The following is a 9,427-nucleotide window of genomic DNA, read 5'->3' as shown; positions in this document are numbered from 1 at the left end:
GAGAAATTGAGGAAAACAAAATTTGACAAAATATTTTATTCCCCCCCCAAAAAAAAAGAATATGAAAGTTACTTTTCAGTAATGAAAATATTCATACTTTAACATGTATTTAGATAATGATATGTCCTAAGGTGGCCTATTATTCAGACAATCAAAGATAAAATATCCCGTGAAAGGAATAAATGAATATACACTGTGGTTTGAATACTAAAAGAGAAGTTTATTTATGTATTTACATAGAGACAAATACAGTGTGTTAACATTCAGGGAGTGAGTCTCTGTTTTTTGCAAGGGTCCGGCGAAATCCGGTGACTCGGTTCCTTTTTGTAGAATGTTCTGGGTTGGTTACCTATCTCCACATAACACCTCCCTCAAGCCAATTTCTCCTTAGAGAATTTTGCTTAATACCGTTTGTTTTTAGGTCTGGGGCTCAGCCGATTAACTTTTCTTTTCACCCTTGTACTTTTTCTCTTCAACACCGTTTGAGAGGGAGTGGAGCTGGTGGTGAAACTGGTACTCTCTGACCTGGAGTAGAAGATACTACTCTCAGAGTAGGTTGTGCTATGGGTAGAGGAATATTAAAAGAGTCATACAATACCTCTAAGGGCAGTTCATTATCTTCTGCCTGTTTGTAGTCATCAGTGTGTCAAGGTCTTAGCTGATTCATATGCCTGCGACAGTCAAATTTACTACTTCTTACCGAATATAATATGTGTCCAATTCTTTTCATAATCATCCCCTCCTCCCAAAAGCTTTTCCCAGTCCTATAGTTCAAGAAGAATATTTTGTCACCAGGTGTATAGAACTTTGTCGAATGATTTTCTCTCGCTGTTGTCTTGGTTGCATTTGGTAAAATCTTGTCAAATACGGATCTGATTTTCCGTGCGAACATTAGTTCAGCTGGTGACAAACCGGCATTCGTGTTTGGGTTAGGAGTGATCCTGTATACAGACAAAAAATTTTCAAGACTCTTCTCATCAGTGTTCATGCCTTGGTGTTTTCTTAAAGCTCTTTTGAACGTGTCAACAAATCTCTCTGCGAGGTCGTTTGACCTTGGATGGTATATTGCAGTTCTTAAATGTTCACTGGATAGGGCCCTGCAGAATTCTTCAAACTCTTTGCTGGTAAATTAGGTGCCGTTGTCACTGACAAAACGACTGAAGAGATGTCTTAATGCATCTATAGTATTAGTCGATATCGGATGCTTACACTTAAGCACTTTCGGCCATTTTGTAAAGCTGTCGACAACCACTAAGAAGTAATGTCCATTCAACGAACCTGCATAGTCAATGTGTAACCGCATCCATGATGCATCCATCTTCAGCCACGGTTGTATCTGTACAGGTGGTGCCTTTGCTGCTAGCTGACACCCTCAACACTCTCTTACAATTTTTTCAATTTCCCGGTCCATATTATGCCAATATGTATATCCGTGCATCAAGGCCTTCATTCTGGACATGCCTGGATGACTGCTATGGAATTCTTTTAGCATTCTTTTTTGCAGTGTGGTCGGTATGACGACTCTGTCTGCATACAATAAAGTCTGTGAGAAAATCGAAAATGGCAAAATTTTCGAGTCTTTCTTTGACTTGTCATTTAGCTGCACTTGGTTTTTCGTTCTTACAATGAATTCATCTGTTTCTGCTGCCTTATTGATGTCGTCCAGAGTCACTGGTAACTCGAATCGTGTTGCACAGCAGTCCAGAGAGTTCTTTTTCCTCTCTTAATGCAACTATCACTGTGTCCTCTAAAGGTTCTGCACACTTTTGAATCAATCTGGATAGTCCATCAGCATGTCCGATATTTTTGGATTAAATGTACTCCATTTTAAAATTATAATTCAACAGAATTATGCTCCATCGTTGATGCCTGTTTGCAGTGTGAGTGGGTATGCATTTTTTAAATCCAAAAATAGTCAACAAGGACTTATGGTCAGTCTGCGACGTAAAAATCCTGCCATGAATAAATCTATGAAATTTTCTAATTGCATAAATTATTGCTAAACTTTCTTTTTCAATTTGAGAATAGTTTCTCTCTGCAGGCAAAAGTGATCTGGAAGCATGAACTATTGGCTTTGTTGACCCGTCTTCCAGTCTATAGAGAAGTACTGCTCCTATATCATAATCACTTGCATCTGACACCACAATCAATTCCTTCTGTGGATCGAAGTGTGCCAGTGGTAAATCAGATAGCAGGCATTTCTTAATCTCTTCAAATGCACTTTGGCACTCCTTTGACCAAATCCACTTTCGTCCTTTTTTTTTTTAATAATTCGGTCAATGGTACTCTCGACTTATGCATTTTTGGGATATAGATGGCATAATATTGTGCTAAACCCCCAAAAAGATTGTAACTGTGAAACATTGCTAGGTGCTGGCATCCTCTCAATGGCTTCTGTTCTCTGAGGATCCGTTCAAGGCAGAAGCCTTGGTTGTCAATAATTTGACCTAGATATTTTATCTCTTTAAAAAAAAATTCACATTTCTTTGGAAAACTGTTCTTATATGCTCCTTATGTTTCTGCACATTTCTACTTTTTAAAAGAATGTCATCCAAATATGCGATTGAAAAACCTAAATCGGCAAACATTGTGTCCATTATTTGCTGAAATAACGCTGGAGCTACTTTCAAACCAAATGGAGCTTTTGAGTCTGAAGAGTCCTAAATGGGTATTGATACACGAATACTTCAAACATTCTTCACTGACTTTTACCTGAAGGTAAGCCTCAGATAAATCAATTTTGGAAAAAATTTTCTCTCCATACAGCTTTGTAAAAATGTCTTCAGGGGATGTGAACTATGATCCATAAGTCATTGAGGCCTGTAGAAAAATCGGCACATACCTGAATCCTCTTATTTTTCTTTTTAACATATACAGTGGGGCTTGCCCACTCAGAATAGTCAACTTTTTTGACTACACCATTTTCCTACAGTCTCTGCAGTTCAATTTCAATATCTTCTTTTGAAGAAAAAGGGACGTTTCTTTTTGGCTTAAAAACAGGTTTCACATTTTGCTTTAGTTCAAAATTCACTTTGGTCTTAGTACACATATCTAGCCCCTCAGAAAAAAACCCTGGGAAATTCACTTTTTAAGACCGTAAGAAAATCCTCATTTTATATATTATTCCTTAATTGGAATTCATTTTTAAGATGAGCATTATATATATTAATTTATTTTTATTTCGGACTATTATTCTCATCTTTATTAGTTGTTGTTTTCATTTTTATTGGTTGCTGTTTTTCACGACGTTTCGGCCAACTATTCCTCTGGCCTTCATCATTTTGTTTGGCATTTTTCTTTTCAGCTACACTCACACTGTTACAAAATGAATTTATGGGTAGTTCACATAAATCAAACAAAATGATCCAATCAATTCCGAAAAGGAAAGAATTTATACTTGGAACAACTGACACTTTTGTAGAAAAAGTTTTTGATCCAAGGGATACACTGCAATTAAATTCTCCCATGAATTTTAATCTCTTGCTGGATACTCCTTTGGCAATGTTAAATGTTTTTTCTAGTTTTGGACACCCAATCCTCTTCCAGGTCACTTCATCAATAATTGAAATATCGCTACCTGTATCCAAAAGTAGTTTCACTATGTGACCATTTATTTTTGTATTGAGAAATTTTCTTTTACCTCCTTGTCTCACTTCTTCTTTTGACAACACCACATTTCCTTTAAACTCAAATTTTTGTCTTTGTTTATATTTAGTTCGGCACTGGGAAGCTCGATGTCTGACTAAACCACATTTGGCACAAGGTTGGTCTTTAAAGGGGCAATTTTTTCTTAAGTGCGAACCCACACAGCTCCAACATCTCGGATGCAAAGCGATCTTCATTAAATAACAATTGCCTCTTCCTAGATCGTTTTGCAACAAACAATACTAAACCAAATCCGATACTCCCTGTCATGCAAAACTCTCTATGACTCTTAAATGAAAACTGAAATTATCTCCCCCTAAATAGTAGAAACACTGACACAACTTCTATTTGTATCTACTGAAAACTTGCCCAAATATCTATTTACTTAATTATACATACGAAATACACCATAACTTAAAAAGTACCTCCACTTATACCCTGAGTGTACTGTACCTACACCTTAACCTTCGTAAACCTAAATATACAGTGACTGGGCAAAATTTCTTGGCTCAATTCCTAATACCTACTCAAACTATAACGTTATCCTTAACCTAAACTAACATAAAGTTAAAAAAAAAAAGGAAAAACCTAAGGTAAAAGTCTTAATCCGCACTAACGCTTTTCTAACAAGCCTCCACACAAAACTGCTTCCACTGCATGCCTCTAAATTACTTTGAGGAGTGTAACTATTCATTAGATATATAACCTCTACAAACTAACCCTGTAACATTAACTAACCACGCGGGGTCACAGAAATACCTGGATTAGGACCCAGGCGCTGAGCAAACCCTCTCAGGGCTGATGGACCCAGTAGATCTTCTCAGATCACCCGTCTAGGAGAAAGAAAACTCTGAAACTAAATCAAAGGGGAGGGAGGCCTCTCCAGTCTTGGACGACAACCTTCCTAGAGCTGGTGACTCAAACAAATTACCGGTCTGCAAACCTAAATTGCTTAAGGAGTAGATAGGCTCTGTCTATCGCCGGCTTCCATACTCCTTCTTTGCCTATTAGTCAGGCGCAGAGACACTATCACAAGTGAATCCACAAAACACTTAGTGGTAGATCTTGTTTCTTGTCTAGGGCACTGCTTTGAATATGTCGACTTTACAAGATTCTGAAGTTATTGATATAATATGAAAATAAAAATGCTTTTAAATATTTAAAGCACACACACACAAACACATGCAAATAGACAGGTTAGTAGAAAAGTTACTTCTTTTGCCTTTGGTAACAGTAATTTATTGACTTTATTTTTTCACTCTTTATTTTCCCTGTTGGGAATTCTACACAATCGTCATTTACCTTAAAAAAAAAAAATAGCCTTCATTTAATCCGTCGGCATTTCCCGATGTCGGCACCTCAGCCGACTGGCAATAAATTAATCTGGCTTCCCGAAGTAAGGTAATACCTGAGAAGACGGTTTCTTGAGAATGAACAAAACATATAGGTGATGTTTATCCACCCCCTGTGTGAGCCTTTTCTAGTCTCGCACAAAAACACACATTCACATCTCAAGCCATATTTCTTGTCATATACATACGGGCACACAAACATACGCGCACACGTAGACACACGTAGATATATTCACGTTCGCGTACATACACTCACATTCACGTGCATATACACACACGCTAACGTACACACATGTACTCACATATACACACATATACGCACACATGGGCAACGTCACTTCCTCTTTGAAGGAAATCCAAAATGCACAAAAGGACCACCGGAAACAACTATAAAAGCAAGAGACAAGCTGTTTCCTACCCTTTTCAACTCGCCTTCCGAGCTGAGTAGTCGACGAACCATTCGCCCCTTTCGGGGCGCGCGGGCACGCGCGCCTCACGCCACCTACTACTATTGCGTGGGGCAAGAGTCAACAGACAGTATGTACACTTTACACGCTTTCTATCTCCATGGCCTGGATTGACATTTTCTCTTTCTCTCTCTCTCTTTCTCTCTCTCTCTCTCTACAACAATAAACTTTCCCTCTCACCAGCTAACAGTGAGAGACGCACGCCAAACTATAGACTTTCCCTCTCACCAGCTAACAGCGAGAGACGCACGCCAAACTATAGACTTTCCTTCTCACCAGTTAACAGCGAGAGACGCACGCCAAACTATAGACTTTCCTTCTCACCAGTTAACAGCGAGAGACGCACGCCAAACTAAACACATGCGGTACCCTTTCATTTAATTTATTTCTTCACAAAATAAATCCTAGTTCGTTTAATTCAATTCAACAGGTTGTTCGTCTCTTCCTCAAGACAATTAATTTTTCCTATTTTATACGACTGGGGGATATGTATAAGATATCCACCAGTCCACCACAAATTGGTGACACCTGAATGTGAGATGAACATGCATTTCCTTCTATACTACAAATCCCGCAACAAACTGGCGACCGACTGACGTGAAACGAACACGCATGGTGACTCTACCTTTTTGAAATTAATTGTTATGAGCGAGACGCGCGTTTTATTTGATAAAAAAACCCGAACATTTCAACAAAGAAAAACAAGTGAGCTACAATGACGAAACACCTCGTCAGACTCGGCAGAAAAATAAACACGAGCTGTCGACTTCATACCGAATATAAAGAAAAATTCGAGCTCGATAAACATTTTTCACGGTTTCCTGACATTACCCTGCAACAAACGCGAGGAGCAAAATCACATAGGCCTATACACATTCTCTCCCGCACAGCAGACGCAACAACAAAGAAACAATTACAGGACATCCCTATGAACACATAGGAAGAAGTTGAATCAACAATACGAGTTGAGATGCACCACGCATGCTGATAAACTCACAACTGGAAATTTCATTGGCATCCGGCAACCACACTCACCGTTCAACATGAACGAATGCACAACAAGTGCCCGTACAGACAATGTACACACACTACCGCAGACTCACTTGCGGAGACACAGTCAACTGGACACATCACGTCAACACTAACAAAATTTTCCTTCCAAACGAACAATTCACTTAACTGTCCAAGCAACTCGTTGCACATGTCAGCACACAACAAAAAAACAAAACAAATGTCAGCCTAAAAAAAGAGTAAATGCCTTTTCCACGCATAAGTAAATACTTTTTTTTATGAACAAACGCCGTTTTTGACGTTTTTTTTAAACAACCACACCAAAAAAAAAAAAAATAGGATGAACAGTCAACTGCTCAAAACATTACTTAAAAAAGAAAAAAAATATATATACTGCATAATATTTTTTTTTTCCTGGGAAGGGGAGCATTGTGCAAGCCTTTTCTAGTGTCGCACAAAAATGCGTTCACATCTCAAGCCATATTTCTTATCATATACATACGCGCACACGTACACACACGTAGATATATTCATGTTTGCGTACATACACTCACATTCACGTATATATACACACACGCTAACATACACACATGATGTACTCACATACACGCATATATATGCATGCATGGGCAACGTCATTTCCCCTTTGAAGGAAATCCACACATGCGCAAAAAGACCACCGGAAACAACTATAAAAGCAAGAGACAAGCTGTTTCCTACCCTTTTCGAACCAGCTTCCGACCTGAACGGTTGATGGACCAACGACCCTGTTTTGGGGCGCGCGGGCGCATGCGCGCCCCACGTCACCTGTTACGTGGGCAAGAGCCAACAGACAGTACGTATACTTCATACACTTTCTCTCTCCATGAACTGGATTGACTTCATCACTCTTTTTTCCTTTTTGCTTTGGTCCATCAACCAGACAAGTTCGCCACAGCTAGTGGTCTGAAGACATTTCAACATGGACAAGTATCAACATATGTGCGCAGCTTTACTGATGTCAACCCTCTATCTTTTTCTGTGTCTACACGCTGGACTGCCATTTCTCGTTCCACTACATTACTCACTCCTCTTTCCACGCACGGACATGAACACGAGTTACACCTAAAACATTCATTTTTCAACAGGAAATAAACGACATGTTTATTTTATCCAGCAATTGAGTTTTCTTTCCTTCTTTCCATTCGTTTCATTATTTTCTTTTGTAGCGAGTTAGGATATTTATATCCTGGCCCGCAACACCCCCACAAAAAATAAGTGCTTTATTTCAAGTTAAATTCAATTTTGACGATATATTTGTTTATTAAATTATTAAGTGAAAGTAGAGAATAGTTACAAAATACCTTCCCTTCACCATGTTAAGAATGGTTTTCTAAACAAAAACGTTGTTATTTCAGCGCGATATAATAGATGCATGAAGTAAGTACAAAAAAAAGAATAGTTAAATTGAGGTACAAATTAGGTGTGTCAGAAAGTTCGTGAAAATAGTGAATAATTTCACCCCATCTTTCCAAGCTTATAACTCCTCGAAAAATTTAATTCAAGCCTTAATTTTTTTTCAATTAAAAGAGCAAGGACCAAGGTTTCATTAAAAAAACAAAAACAACAACAAAAAAAAACGTGTTTTTTTTTTAAATAGGTTTTAAACTTACATCATCAACATTCTAATTCACATTTGTCTTCAATTGAAATGAATGGCTCTCGTCTTCAGGAGGCCTCAAGTTTTGACAAGCTTCTGGGCTTGACCATTACTCCTGATCTTAAATGGAACATGTATATCAAATCTGTTGCCAAGGCCGCTGGAAAAATGGTGGGATCTTTCTATCGATCCAGTAGATATCTCACTGCTGATGCTATTCTCTACCTATATAAGAGCCAAGTACGTCCAAGGATGGAATACTGTTGCCACATCTGGGCAGGAGCTGCTAGAAAGGACTTGTCCTGCCTTGATAGAGTTCAAAATAGACTTCGTAGCCTCGTAGGAGATGTCCTTTTCTCCTCCTTGCAACCTCTATCTCACAGAAGAGATGTTGCGAGTTTGTCTCTGATGTATCGTTATTTTCATGGAAAGTGTTCAACTGAGCTTCAATCTATGGTCCCCCCTCGCCAAACTTTCACAAGAAACACTTGTCTAGCTGTAAACACTATCAATAATTTCCCCCACTCTTTATCTGTGCCTAAACCTAAACGTAGATTCCATGAACAAAGCTTCTTTCTTAGAACTGCACGCCTGTGGAATTGTCTTCCGTTTTCCTGCTTTCCGGCTGACTACAATATGGTTGTGTTCAAGTCTAAAGTAAATAAGTTCTTGATGAGCCGTTCCATATAAGTTATTAAATTTACCAAATTTTCATTACTAATGATTACTATATTGACCAATTTCTACTGTACACTCTTTAACCCTTATCCTTGAGTGGCCTCTGGGCCTTGATAATGTGGTGATGCCTTTGTAAAAAAAAAAAAAAAAAAAAAAAAACTTCGGACTTTACAGGTAAATTTCTAAAAAACAGTTCTTTCTTTGTTTTAAATTTGAATATATTATTTATTGACCTTTTCTCTTCAATTTGTGATATATAAGACTTTGGTACATAAATTAATTATTTACTTTTTAATAGACATTTCAAAATGGGAGGCGTGGATTATTTGACCACCTGTCTTTCTAAGCTTATAACTCCTCGAAAAATGTAATTCAAGCCCTAATTTTTTTTCACTTAAAGGAGCAAGGACCAAGGTTCCATTAAAAAAAATAAAACACAAAAAAAAAAAAACAAATAGCGTGGTTAAAAAAAAAGGTTTTAAACTTCAAACTTTACAGATAAAATTCTAAAAAACACTACGTTTTTTTTTGTTTTAAATTTGAATATATTATTTATTGACCTTTTCTCTTCAATTTGTGAGTAAATTAATTATTTACTTTTCGGTGAGTAAATTAATTATTTACTTTTTAATAGA

The sequence above is a fragment of the Euprymna scolopes genome, chromosome 23 (assembly GCF_053919585.1).
Source record: "Euprymna scolopes isolate OS-2025 chromosome 23, ASM5391958v1, whole genome shotgun sequence".
In the NCBI taxonomy this organism is placed as follows: Eukaryota; Metazoa; Mollusca; class Cephalopoda; order Sepiida; family Sepiolidae; genus Euprymna; species Euprymna scolopes.
Note: the sequence above shows the minus strand (reverse complement) of the source record.